Source organism: Podarcis cretensis, assembly GCF_951804945.1.
Source record: "Podarcis cretensis genome assembly, chromosome: 8".
NCBI lineage: Eukaryota > Metazoa > Chordata > Lepidosauria > Squamata > Lacertidae > Podarcis > Podarcis cretensis.
In genome coordinates this window covers 56,569,789-56,584,091 of record NC_137177.1, presented here as the reverse complement: position 1 = coordinate 56,584,091, position 14,303 = coordinate 56,569,789, and the positions used below count along the sequence as shown (strand labels likewise).

Here is a 14,303-nt window from a genome sequence, read left to right as displayed (position 1 = left end):
TGCTCCTCTACCAACTGGTTCTTAGCTGCTACAATGCTGCTTAATTAGCACGGACTGAAATCCTTCAAAGCAAGAGTGTTGTTCCTGCAGTCTTCCAGTTGTTGTTGGCCAATGGTCAGGGGATGATGGGAATTGTAGTAATATAAGAGGTAAGGGGCCTCAGGTTCCTGATACCAGGCTATACTTACTGGCAGTGGCTCTCTGGGGAAGGAATGGGGAAACTTTGACATTCCAGGTGCTGCTGAACTATAACTCCCATCAGCCGTAGTAAGCATGGCCAACAGTCAGGAGTGATGGGAGTTCTTGTTCAGGAACATCTGATGGGCCAACATTTTCCCATACCTGCTCTCAGGTTTTAGACAAGATTATTTCCCAGTCCTACCTGGAGATGTTGGGACCATGGCGGCTGGAGCTTATACAAGTTGTAGCCCAAAACATCTGGCGAGCACCATGTTGGCTATCCCTGCATTAATATAGGATATATGAATATTACACTGTAGCAGTCAAAAATTAGTGTGCAAGCTAAACCTGCCCTTTCTCCCTGCCCTAAATTTTAATTCTTAGATTCGTATCCCAGCTTTTCCATTAAGAAGCTCAAAGTGGCATACGCTGTTCTCTCCCACTCCCAACATCTCTTCTTGCTTAAGGCCAAGAAACGGTGACCAGCCCAATGTCAGCCAGTGAGTTTCATGGCTGAGTGAAGATTTGAACCTGGGTCTCCCAGGTCCTAGTCTAGTACTCTGGCCATTACACCACACTGGATCTCAGTGTTCCCAAGACCATCAGAATCACTGATGGTGATGACTTCCCCTATGCCTGCCTTATGGAATAAACTCAAGCCTGTGGGTGTTTGCTGATTATTGGGAATGAGGTCTGGAGCTCTTCTCCTAGACATCCACACACTGATCATGGGCTTATAAGAAACACCTGCAATGGAGCAGTAGTGGAGAAAAAGGACAGAGAGACACCCTCCCCTGTTCTATCATATTACTGGAATCCAATGGAGCCACCCAATAAAGCTGAATGGGGGGATATTCAAGACAGACAAAATGAAGTATCTCTTCACACAGGCTATACTCACACCATACATTTAAACAGTCTTGGCTCCCCACAAAGAATTCTGGGAAGTGCAGTTTTTAAGGGTTTTGAGAGTTATTAGGAGGCCTCTATTCCCCTCCCAGAGCTACAGTTCCCAAAGCTCACTGGAAAGGGGGATTGGTTGTTGAAACCACTCTGAGAACCAGTTGTCTGTCTTATTTACAACCAGTCAGGTGGTGGGTCTGCCTGGCATTGGTTCTGGCGCCATCTGCCTGCCTTGTGCCCTACCAGTCTCAGTGTTCACCAGCCAACACTGAAGAAAATATTTTGTTCACTTGCAGCTGCTGTTCTCTGGGGTTTCTTATAGATATCTTTCCCAGCCTTACCTGAAGACGCCAAGGATGAAACCTGAGATGGTCTGCATCCTCCAGCCCTAAAGATCCAGAGGCTTCTCTCCTTCTGGAAAGCAGATCCCCAGGTAAGCACAGTTGCAGAGACTTCAGATGACACAAATAAAGCTCTCACAGCTTTGTTCTGGTGGCAGAGAAGAGGAGAGAAAGGGCACTTTCCCATGTTTTAGGTCTTTGACTGTGAACATCTTTGTTCTGTTTCTGTGCGTCAGCATTCGGTTTACCTATTTAAATGACACAGACGAGTTTACAAGAAAGCAACAGTCCGTTCGGGGAACAATGAAGACAAAAACTCTTGACGTCTCCATTTCTCAAGCTTTTGAAATGGGAAGTAACTGTAGCAGAGAAATAGCTGGAATAATACCTCCAGAGTACAGTTCCTGCTTTTCTGGGGCTATAAAAAGAGAACAAACATTGGGGCTGTGGTAGAAACTCCTCCAAAAGCTCAGGCAGAAACTAGCAGCCTTGGAATCAGTCCAAAGGCATCACCAATAGCTCTAATTATCAACTATAATCTGAAAATATGGCATAGGGGTGGAAATGCAGAGCCATATTGATACACAAGGTTGAGTATTAGTGAGCTCAGGAACAGAATGGATGAGTCTTGGCCAATTTCGATATCTCTCCATTTCTTCCATTCCTCGGCATTTTAGTGGACATTTCCCCATATCTATCTATCATCTATCTATACAAGCAATTTACCCTAATATAATATTTTTGTTTACTATTTGTGATGGTTCTAGGGGTTGCTCATGCGTAAACCGGCGCCACACCTGGCTGGGTTGCCTGAGTGAACATTTTCTGTCCGGACAGCCACTCGCCCGTGGCTGTCTCAATAGCTGGCAGAATCCGTCAGTGGGTGTTTCTTGAACTTCTTCCAGCAAAGAAGCTCTTTGACGCCTAGTCTCTGCCTACTCTCCCTGCGTGGAAGCCTTCTGCACAGGGAGGGTGTGGGCAGCGGAGGACCCGTGCTCTCCCCGCTGGTCCCCAGTGAGGAGTCATGGGACCGCCTCGCCGATTCCCCCATCTGCCCCCCTTCTCCACTGGTGCTACGCTGATTTCCTTCCCCAGAAGATGGGCTGCTTCTCCTCATCCCGGGATGCTCTCCGGAATCCCTCTGGAGCCCTCTCTCCCCCTCTGGCTCCGATGGCAGTTCCCTGACACTATTTTCACGAAGAGTCAGACATGACTAAACGACTAAACAACAACAACAACAACAACAACAACAATGACTCTTTTATATACACTTTCCACAAGATACAAGTTTTTGTTTTGTTTTTTTGCTTGTAGACAACCATTGTGGAATTTAGAGAAATGTCTATTTTGAAGGATAACTGTAGGTTGGTTGTTTCAGTAAATTCAGTTTTGGTTTCAGTTCATAAGTTTATTGTTCTATCTGAAGTCTATGACATACTTGTAGCAATAGTATTAATAAAACAATACAGAACATGCATCCATTATTTAAGCCACCACCCATTATGTAAAGTGAGGAGATGCCAGAGACACCAACAAGCTTTAACCTAACTTGATTTCAAATTAAACCTCCAAATAACCACAACTTACCTATCTCCTTTTTCCTGACACCCCTCCCCCCCACCATCCCATGCTTTTTGCAGCGAGTGAATAGAGGACCACTCTCTGTGTTACAATGCTATTATTGTCAAAGAAACCAAACCACCTCTGTGTACCTGTTTGCTTGTGAGAACATAGGTTTCAGAAAGCCATTTCTTGGGTCTCTATATAAGGGGCAGGCTAACAGATATGAGTGATGCCTTCCACCTGAGGTTGACCACAAATACAAAGTCATTCTGTGTATGGGCACTTGATCCAGCAGGCATCTGACACTGATCAGAAAGTATGGAGTGGCATCCTTTAATTATCTTGTCCACAAGGCTAGAAGTGGACTGGCATAACAGGATCATAATATCTGATCTCCTGCCCCACCCCACCCCAATGAAGAAAAAAGGATGGAAATTAGGCAAATGTTAACACAAATGATTTAAGACATGCAAACTGACAAAATGTAAAGTTGGAAAGATCCCCATATAATATAAATGAAAAAATCCACTTGGCAATCAGAAGTGTTTTGGGTCAAAAAAGTTCCTTGTAACTTTTGTACCACCAGTGCATATAAAGCTTCTTTTTCCACTCTAACAAACCTGACTAACTTTGAGATTGTTGAACTGCCTCTCCCAGCAAATCCACTAGACAGAATGTCTCTTGTAAGATTATTGCTTGTCATTTGCAGTTTAATTATACTGTCTATAAAATAATACGCTGCCTAAAACATGCTTTTAACTGATGAGCTTTGTAGCTTAGTGGTTACGGGGAACCCTAAAAGTGCTCTGTAACCATGATAAGTCTGTATTATAGGTACAATAGGCCATACTGGAGCTCCTGAAGGCCCCTGTACGTTCTGAAGCAAAATTTTGGCAGAGGCCTTTCCTTGGGACACAACGTATAGCAGAACTGGCTCTTGGCTCAGTTTTCTTCCTGCAGTACTGTGAGAAATGACATCTTTTTCCTAGTTTACACCAAGTGCATCTAATTCCACCTGCCAACTATTGGGAGGTATGATCTTATTCTCTGCCAAAATTAGGGCAAAAGCAGCCTCGGGGCCTACAATACCGAGTTATTTGACAGTGAAACATTTTCTACTCCATTCTAGCGCTGCATGAAGGGTTGTTTAGCAATTCCTCCTGGGCTTGCATCAGGCTGGCTCAGAAAATAGCACAAGCTGTTTCTGAGCTTTGGAAATGGCTCGGCTAATTTCACGCACTTATTTGACTTCAGAAGTAACCTACTGTCACCCTTTGGCAACACCCCCCCCCGGTCTCTCCCTGTCCCCCACCTCTTTGAATTAGCTTTCCAGGCGAATTTTTCCATGGATGGTGGGGGCCGCAGTGGCACTCTAGAGATCTTCCAGGTTTTTTTTGTTTTTTTTTTAAAGAAGATTGGTGGTCACCCATTGAGGTTCTCTGGCATGTTACATCAGCCTCATATTTTGAAGGTCGTGAGTTTGAGATTCACACAGGGCAAGCAAGGTTTTTGGGAAGAGCCATAGCTCATGGTCTAGAGTATCTGCTTTGTATTCAGGAGATCCCAGGTCCAATCCCTGGCATCTCCAGGTAGATCTAGGAGAGAGCGCTGACTGAAATCCTGGAGAGTCCCTGCCAGCCAGGATTGACAAAACTGAGTAAGATGGACCAGTGCTCCAACTTAGGATAAGACATTCAATCTGTTCATCATTCAAGGAGCTCAGAGTGGCAGAAAAGGCTCTCCATCCCATCAGGTATCCTCACAACCACTTTGTGAGGTGGGTTAAGCTGAGAGGAGGAGAGAGGGACCAGCTGAAGGTCCAACCTAGTGATACGGGAAATTTGAACTTGGGTCTGTCCCCACTCCTGCTCTGACATTCTAACCATGGGGCTCCCTTTCCATCCTCCTCATCATAATCATTCTCCTCCTCCTCTTTCTCATTAAAAGATTATATACAGCCCTTCATACAAAGATCACAGGGCAGTTTACAGTGGAAAGTTGTTGGATGCCCAGCTCCCATCAGGCTTTTATCCTTTCTCTGGGGAGCTTTCTCTTGCATTTGTTAGCCAGGTGATTTCTTTCCTTTTTTGATCTCTCCCAAAATCCTCTTTGAGAGAGGCCTCCAAAGACATGAAGAAAACTCTTTCATGTTTCAAAGGGAGGATCTTTACTCCACAGATTAATAGATTGCATTTCCTTCAGATGACCGTGGGCACATGTTCTGGATTCATTTAGCAAGATTCATTTAGCAACAATCGCTATCTGCCTGAAATATGGACGAAGGGAGGAGAAGAGGAAGTAAGGATGAGCGCGATATTGATAATTGGAGCTGAGGCTGGCCAGAACATCTTCCGTTTTGTTCCTGTTTTCCACACTCAATGCAAAAATAAGTGTAGGGACCTTCATACATGTTACTAGTGAGACCAAAGTCCTTAATTTGCCTCTATAGGAAAGAGGGTTGTGACCAGATATGGCTGGAGGCTGAAAACTGTTTGGAAAATACACCGGCAGAAAGCCAGTGAATGAATCTTATTTGGATGAAGTATAGGTTAATTTCACAACAGATCATGTATCCTGTATGTACTTACTTTGATTCTTATTTTTGCTTTGTTGCACGTGTATTAGTACGTGTTTGTACATGTGCTAGGTCTGATTGCCCAAAGAGCAATAAACTATTTTAGATGGTAGTCTGAAAGATGATGCATGGATCATGCAATCCTGAAAACATTAGGAAGAACTTTCTTGTGGTAAGAGCTGTTTGACAGCGGAATGGACTGTCTTGGAAGATGGAAGACTCTCCTTCACTTGATGTTTTTAAACAGAGGTTGGATGGCCATCTGTCATGTATGATCTAGTTGAGATTCCTGCATTTCAGGGGGTGGATTAGATGATCCTTCGGGTACCTTCCAACTTTACAATTCTATGACTAGCCATCTTTTGGCAAACCTCTGCAGCACCACTCCAGGCAGCAGGGTGAAGCTTCACAACCCTCCTGCTCTACCAGCCACCTATAGGTGTTGTGCCTAATAGGTTATCTTTAATAACTATATTGTTGTTGCTGTTATTATTATTATTATTATTATTATTATTATTATTATTAAGTATCCTTGCAAAGCATGTGTGAAAGTCTCGTGTGACTGAAAGTTCTTGAAAAAATCAATTTAATGAATACATTTGTAAACTGGAACCAATGCCTTCCTTGCTGTACATCTCCAACCTCAGGTTGCATTTGTGACACATTAGTCCACCAAAAATACTACCAGCACCCTGGTTAAAGTATACTAAAATTCACTTAGTTGTGATTCTTGCATTGCAGGGGTTGGACTTGATGGTCCTTTGAGTAACTTCCAATTCTACAGTTTTATGATTCTCCATTCCCAGCTGTCCTAATTATAAAACACCATAGTTTAGTTGAAGAACACAGTAGACACAATCTACAGCGGAATTCCAAAGTACAGGCTCCTAGCATCTAGGAAAGATATGTATGTTGTCCAGGAAACAGGATCCAAACAGGGACATCCAAACAGAAGATTAAGCCACTTCTGGATTGCTGCCTGGATTCATTGCATATGGACAAATCCAGGCATGCAGAATGAAAGTGGACGTAGCACTTTTATGCAACACACCTGCTTCCCCAAAAACCCAGGATGATTTGTGGCGATGATGAAGTGCTCTATAAAGTGTGGGATAACAATTGTTTGAACTTCCCTGCAAACAAATGAATGCTCAGTAAACAGTGAATGTCATATAACCTCCCAACAAGAGTTGTGCAAAACAGAACAGGATGCATGCTCAATAAACAGGTCACCTTGTAATAACCTTGGTTCACGAACAAATTGTGGATATATTTTTTTAAAAAAAGAAAAATAGTCAGGTCCAAGTCTCACACAGAAATAAAATGAAGTATTGAGGAGAAAGTAAACTATAAATTGTGTACTTAAAGACTTTCGGTGTGTACTTATACTTTCAAAAGTCTTTTGACAAAGTACCTCACCAAAGACTCCTGGGGAAGCTTTGCAGTCACCAAAAAATAGGGGAGCTCATCTTATGGATGAGTAACTGGTTAAGGAACAGAAAGCAGAGAGCAGGTCTAAATGACAGTTCTCCCAATGGAGGGATGTAGAAGAGTCCCCCCACCCCACCGGAGTGGCATTGGGACCTGTGCTTTTTAACTTCTTCACAAATGACTTGGAATTAGGAATGAGCGGGCAAGCTTGCTGGTGAAACCAAATTACCGTATTTTTTGCTCTATAAGACGCACTTTTTCCCTCCTAAAAAGTAAGAGGAAATGTGCTGCGCAGCGATCCCTCTTGCTGTTCTGGCCTAGCCGCGTGAAGCCTCTTCAGGGCAGGGGGAGCCTTCATCTCGTTGTCCTGAAGAGGCTTCACATGGCTATCCCAGAATCTGGGATTCAGAATATTTTTTTTCTTGTTTTCCTCCTCCAAAAACTAGGCACGTCTTATGGTCTGATGTGTCTTATAGAGCGAAAAATATGGTATTCAAGCTGGTTAAAACAAAAAGGGATTATGAAGAGATCCAAAATGATCTATTCAGTTGGAAAAGGCTCAGAAAGGGACATTATAAATTAACAAGGGGGGTAGAGCAACTTCCCCTATGAGTAAAGTTTACAACATTTGGAGCTTTTTAGTTTTGGGGGCAGGGAGGAAGAGAAACAAGGGATGTGATAGAGATATATAAGATTCCCCTCTCAGAGATATATAAGATTCCCCTCTCAGAGATGTAGGGGCTCACAGCATTAACACCCCAACAGATCTTGCTTCTCCTTTAGTCACAACTTTAGATCCAGCATAGAACAAACATGTTTATGTGTCTCCAGCTTCCAGCTGCTTCCAGCTCAGTTCTCACACACTCTGGTTATTGTTTTCCTAACTAGCAGCCAGTTAAGGGGAAGACCCACCCATTTGTTCTATGGTACAGAGAAACTTCTTTGGTTATGCTGATGGTTAAAACTGATGCTTAGATAAAGGGACTGGTTTGGCAAGCTTGCTCTTATACATTCTACCCCTGCAGATACAGGATCCCAAGAACTGGAAGGGACTCAGGACATCATCCAGATTAACACCACCACCCCAACCTACAATACAAATTTGACAGAAGCCGCGTGTCATGCAAGAGAAAAGAAAAGGACATAATTTGTGAGTCTAAAGTTCTCTGACACTGGATATCTTTCTGGACCAGTCTAGCCAGGCTCTTCTTGTGTTCTGACCCACAAAGAGTTAAACATTGCTCAATGTATAGATCAAAGACATTTATCAGCCTTAACAAATTCTTTCCATATGGAGTGGAGACTATGCATACAGGAACCTGGCAGGGTAACAATCAAGATAAATGATAATAATAATCCATCCTTAAGCGATCAAAGAAGATTATCTTTGACCAAAGGATTCCTGCCAGGATGACATGATGCATTTCCCATAAGCTGAGCAGAGAGGAAAGTGTGGAAATATATATCAGACAGGAGACCTATTAGCTGCTTTTAATGCAAGCTTATGCGTGTCTACTCAGAGGAAACAGCCATTGAACTGAATGGGACTTACTCCCAGGTAAAAGTGATTATACGATTGTAGCCTTAGTGGCTTTATTAATTTTTACTTGCACATGGGAAGAGAGGAAGAAGGAATTACTGTACTTCATGGCCTTCTGTTCTGCAGCTCATCACAGCTGGATATACATCAACCACAACATTAATCCTGTCTTTGCCTGCCTGGTGCCGGCTAAATCACAAGACTGCTTTACCACTTACATCCAGTTACAGACAAGTAGCCGTGTTGGTCTGCCATAGTAAAAACAAAATAAAAAAAATTATTCCAGTAGCACCTTAAAGACCAACTAAGTTAGTTCTTGGTATGAGCTTCACAAAAGCTCATACCAAGAACTAACTTAGTTGGTCTTTAAGGTGCTACTGGAATGAATTTTTTTATTTTGTTTTTACCCCATACAAATCTACTTGACCACTCAGCTCTGCAAAACTGGCACTGTTACATGTGCCACATAATATTTCTGCCATTGTAAGAAATAGAATTTTAGTGTGGCAGCACCCACACTTTGGAACTATTGATATCAGGCAGGCACCTTCACAGTACCTTTTTCAGCACCTGATAAAAAATATTTTTGTTTAGGCAAGCCTATCCAGAAATGTGGAATGTTGCCATGTGCTTTGATTAGGTTTTAAATCTTACATTTGATTTAATTATTATTTTTGAAAGTTTTAAATAGGTTTTTAAAGAAGCTTTTTTGCAGATAATTTTGTTGTTTTGTTCTTTTTTTGTGAAAAGCTTTGAGGGTTTTTTTTTAAAAGCTAGGCTTAGTTTGGTCAGAATCGAGTATACACTTGCAGAGTTAACACTAAATCCATTACTTCTGGTAAATGAGTCACCATAGCCATTTGGGTCCTGGGCTTTTTAAACCCATCTTACCCATGTACTATCAGAAGCCAAAGGGGCACATTGGCTACCAGATGTGAAATATATTGGCATTATTTTTAGCTCTCCTTCCCCACTAAAATTCATGGAGGGCAAGACTATCAAAGGCTACTAGCCATAATGGCTATCTTCTACTTCCACTGTCCAAAGCATTATGTCTCTGAGTACAAATTGGTGGGAATCAATAATACAAGTGTTATTGCTCTCATGTCCAGTGTTATGTACTGAGTTGAATAGGATCCAAAATGCAGCAGTCTGATTGGTCCTAGAACAATAGGATTCAGAATGCAGCAGTCTGATTGGTCCACAGGAGCCACCCAATCCAGCTCCACGTGGAAGTGAATCCCCAACCTGATTGGTCTACAGGAGAATCCCAGAATTAGCCGATTACGTGGGGCCCATTGTGTAAATAATGTATATAAAGCAGACATTCTGGGGGAACTTCCATTCCTCCTCACCACTATGAGCTGAATAAAGAGCATGAAATCCACTCTCGACTCCAAGTATATTTCACTCGACTGAGTATATTTCATCCAGCTTGCAGGCTTCCCACAGGCATCTGGTTGGCCACAGTGAGAACAGGATGCAGGACTAGATGGGCCACTGGTCTGATTCAACAGGCTCATCTTCAGTTCTTAAGTCAAATGATTAAAACCAGACTACTCTAAGTATGACTTTAAGTCCACTGGGGTGGGTGGGGGCCCGTGTTCCTCTAGACATTGTTGGACTACAACTCTCATCAGACCCAGCCAGAATGGAAGATGATCAGGGATGATGGGAGCTGGAGTCGAACAATACCCATTATTTAGCCATATGGATTTAGAACTATGTACAGTGGTACCTCGGGTTAAGTTATTAATTCGTTCTCGACTCCAAGCTCCCATTGGTCCGTTCTTAACCTGAAACTGTTCTTAACCTGAAGCACCAGTTTAGCTAATGGGGCCTCCTGCTGCCGCCGCACCGCCGGAGCACGATTTCTGTTCTTATCCTGAAGCAAAGTTATTAACCTGAAGCACTATTTCTAGGTTAGCGGAGTCTGTAACCTGAAGAATATGTAGCCTGAAGCGTGTGTAACCCGAGGTACCACTGTATGTGGATTTTTATTTTTGGTATTCATTTCTTTTCAGATACACATTCTTTCCAACCTTTCCAACTTTGGGACCACCTTCATTCCACAGTCTCACCTCCCAAGTGCCCTCACTGTCTGAACACCTGAGCCAAGTAGGTCTGTTTGGTGATTCCAACATTATTCCAGACCCTAACTTGAATCTGTTCCATTTCTTTCATTTCTTGGGCTGTTTGTCCCCTCCAAAAAATGAAGTTTAGGATCTGAGAAGCGTAAATGCAGCAGCTGCAGAGAATAATCATTATTTCAGCTTATTGGTGCAATAGCACCACCTGTTGCGTTCCAGAGTAAAGGCTGTTTGGCACCCATTCAAGGTTTTTCCATGGCTTAAAAAAGCAAAAACAGTCAACTGGGGTTGTTTCCACAATGTGGAAACAGAGCAAGGAAAAATCCTGCCACAGTTGGATATCTGTCTATGAAGCAGATGATGAAAACACAGGAATCCTGCTGGGGGTGGGGGAACAGGAAGATGGCAATCCCGGTGAACACTGTTTGCCATGGGCAGAATCCAAAACTATCTTCATCATCATCATTAGCATTTATATCCCACCTCTTCCTCCAAAATGCTCAAGATGGCACACATTTCATTCTTCCTCAGTAACCAGGATAAAGGTAAAGGGACCCCTGACCATTAGGTCCAGTCGTGGCCGACTCTGGGATTGCGGTGCTCATCTTGCTTTATTGGCCGAGGGAGCTGGCGTACAGCTTCTGGGTCATGTGGCCAGCATGACTAAGCCGCTTCTGGCGAACCAGAGCAGCACACGGAAACACCGTTTACCTTCCCTCTGGAGAAGTACCTATTTATCTACTTGCACTTTTACGTGCTTTCGAACTGCTAGGTTGGCAGGAGCAGGGACTGAGCAACGGGAGCTCACCCTGTCGCGGGGATTCGAACCGCCGACCTTCTGAGTGGCAAGTCCTAGGCTCTGTGGTTTAACCCACAGCGCCACCCACGTCCCATAGTAACCAGGATAAATGTAGTAAATTAGAGACTGGTCCACTGGTGCCTGCAACTTTTCTGTGTGACAAGATTCCAGATATTGAGGATCCCTCTGTCACATCCTCTGCCCAACCCCGGGGAAGAAGCCAAAGAAACCTAATTTTTTTTTTAAATTTTTTTTTATTAATTTTCCAATACATTTATACATTTTTAACCAAATTATAACAAAGCATCTTTTTTGGACTTCCTTCAGCTTCTCTGACAATCATCCATATTTATCTCTTAATTACAGTGGTGCCCCGCAAGACGAATGCCTCACAAGACGAAAAGCTCGCTAGACGAAAGGGTTTTCCGTTTTTCGAGATGCTTCGCAAGACAAATTTCCCTAAGGGCTTGCTTCGCAAGATGAAAACGTCTAGCAACTTTGTTTCCTTTGTCTTAAAACTGTTAAAACCAAGGGTGCATTGCTTGAAGAGGTGCAGTTGCAACTTGACTTCGAGGAGCAACTGATAGCACGCGGTTTTTCAGGTTTTTGAGGACTTTGCTGATTTTTGAAGCTTTTCCAAAATTTCTTTTGCATCCATTTGGTAAGTTAAACTTTTAAAACTTTTTTGGGGGGTTTTGGATTTTGGGTTGGGGTGTTTGGAATTCAAGGACTTGGTGTTGGGGAGGGGTTTGCAAGAATCTGGGAGCTTGTGGGGTTTTTTGTTTTTTGTTTTGAATTTTTCACAGCTCTCGCGGTTTTTGGAATTTAATCAACAAAAGATCGAGGAAATACCCATTGACGGTTATCCCAGCCCCGACATGGGAACAATTTCTAAGAAAATATTTCTCCCAGACAGATATCTCTAACATTCATTCTGATACTCTTTCAAGTCACTTGCCCATATGGCCAGATACTGACCCGGACGAAATAGTAGATTTAATTGCTAAACTGAAAACTGATAAAGCCCCAGGGCCCGATCTGATCCCGGCGGAAGCTATTAAACAACACCCAGCATGGTGGGCCAAAATTCTTGCAAAAATCTTTGATGCAATCAATGCCACAGGCCAGATACCTAGATCATGGAAGGAGTCCATCATAATTCCTATATATAAAAAAGGACCACCAGAGGACCCAGGAAACTATCGTAACATCAGTTTATTATCAATCATCGGGAAAATCTATACTCGCTTCCTGCTAACCAGACTAACCCAATGGGCCAAAGATTCCAATCGGATAGGCCATGAACAGGTCGGGTTTAGACCAAATCGCGCTTCTATTGACCATGCAATAATTCTATATCATTTGGCGCGGAAGTATTCTTCCCCCACTCATGGTCTTCTATGTGCCGCTTTTATAGACCTGAAGGCAGCTTTTGACAGTATCTCTAGAGAGCTGTTATGGGAAAAACTGGCAAAGTGGGGCATAGATAAAAGGCTGTTGTGGCTTATGATTAAATTACATGAAGGGACGGCCGCTAGGGTGAGGTTAACACCTGAGGGCGATCTCACAAACTCTGTACCAATAAATAAGGGGGTACGACAAGGGTGCATCCTTGCCCCCTATCTTTTTAACCTCTATATTAGTGACATGAGAACTCCCCTAGCTGAGGCCCAAACCACCATTCATGCACCCAGGCTTGCAGACTATCGCTGCCCCTTATTATTGTATGCTGACGCGGTGATCCTCTCATATTCTCGAATCGGTTTGAGGAGGGCCCTTAAGATTTTTGTGTTATATTACCAAACAAATTTACTTACTATTAACCATTCCAAATCTAAAGTCCTAATTTTTTCCAGGAGTCGTAAACTGTATAGATGGGAACTCGAGGGGAAGCCAATTGAACAAGTTTACAAATTTCAATATCTAGGAATTTACTTCCAGTATAATATGGGATGGAAAGCGTATCACATATTTACAAAATAAGGTTAAAGCCCTTATCTACGCTCTATTACGCTTCTTCTTTACTGAGGGGGCTATGCATGTTTCATCTGCCTTAAAAGTTTATAGTGCAAAAGTGGTTGCAACTATGGCCTATGCGGTCCCTTTATGGGGCGCCTTTGTAAACCTCATGCCTCTGGTGACATTGCAAAATCTTTTTCTAAGACGCCTTTTGAAACTACCCTCCTGTGTAAGCAACTCTGCCATTCACTTAGAACTTAAGACCCCCTCCTTAGAGATTCTGATGTGGAGACATGGCTTTAATTATTGGCTGTCCCTTTGGCATAAATTGCCAAATTACCATCTTATTCAGTGCCTTTGGAGAGATGAATTCACCAGCCCATGGGCAACAAAAATCCATTCCAAACTGTTGTCTTATGGAATCTCTCCTTCCGATATACTTAATTTAGATCTAATTACAGCTAAAAAGGTCATCAAACAAAGATTGGAGGAGGTTGATTTGCAACAAAATCTTACTACAGGTGGAGGTACATGTTCCCTGATAAATCAGGGCATTACATCTATGTCCCAGATACCTCAATATCTGTCTACCTTATCGGCTGCGTCGCATAGATTCACATTTGTTAGAGCCGGATTTAATGTGTTCCCCTCAAATGTGCTGAGCAATAGATTTTCTAACGGTAAAACCTCTGTTTTATGCGCATGTGACAACAAATCAATAGAATCCCTTTATCATATCTTGTTTAATTGCCCCTTATACATTGTTCCCCGATCAAGGATTCTGAGTTCAAACATTCTGGAAATTGTTGCTAAACCACCTGAATTACATCTAGCTTATCTACTCCAGGACATTGACTCTTATAGAACATTACAGGTTGCCAGATTCCTGATTTCAGTTCTTTCATATAAAAGACTTCATGGA

General features: G+C 42.7%; 1 protein-coding gene across 4 annotated transcripts in view; it reads left to right on the top strand.

Annotated features, from left to right (window-relative positions):
* SDR42E1 (short chain dehydrogenase/reductase family 42E, member 1) overlaps positions 1 to 14,303 on the top strand; it is a 582,710-nt gene that overhangs the window by 554,675 nt on the left and 13,732 nt on the right. The window contains exon 1 of one of the 4 annotated variants that reach the window (XM_079988871.1): positions 1,382 to 1,516. The exons of 1 other annotated variant lie outside the window; for it this stretch is intronic. The gene's annotated coding sequence lies outside the window, so the exon portion shown is untranslated. Of the gene's footprint in view, positions 1 to 1,381; positions 1,517 to 10,971; positions 11,169 to 14,303 lie in introns of those variants that run through there. 2 more of the 4 variants (XM_079988874.1, XM_079988873.1) reach the window with 2 other exon arrangements.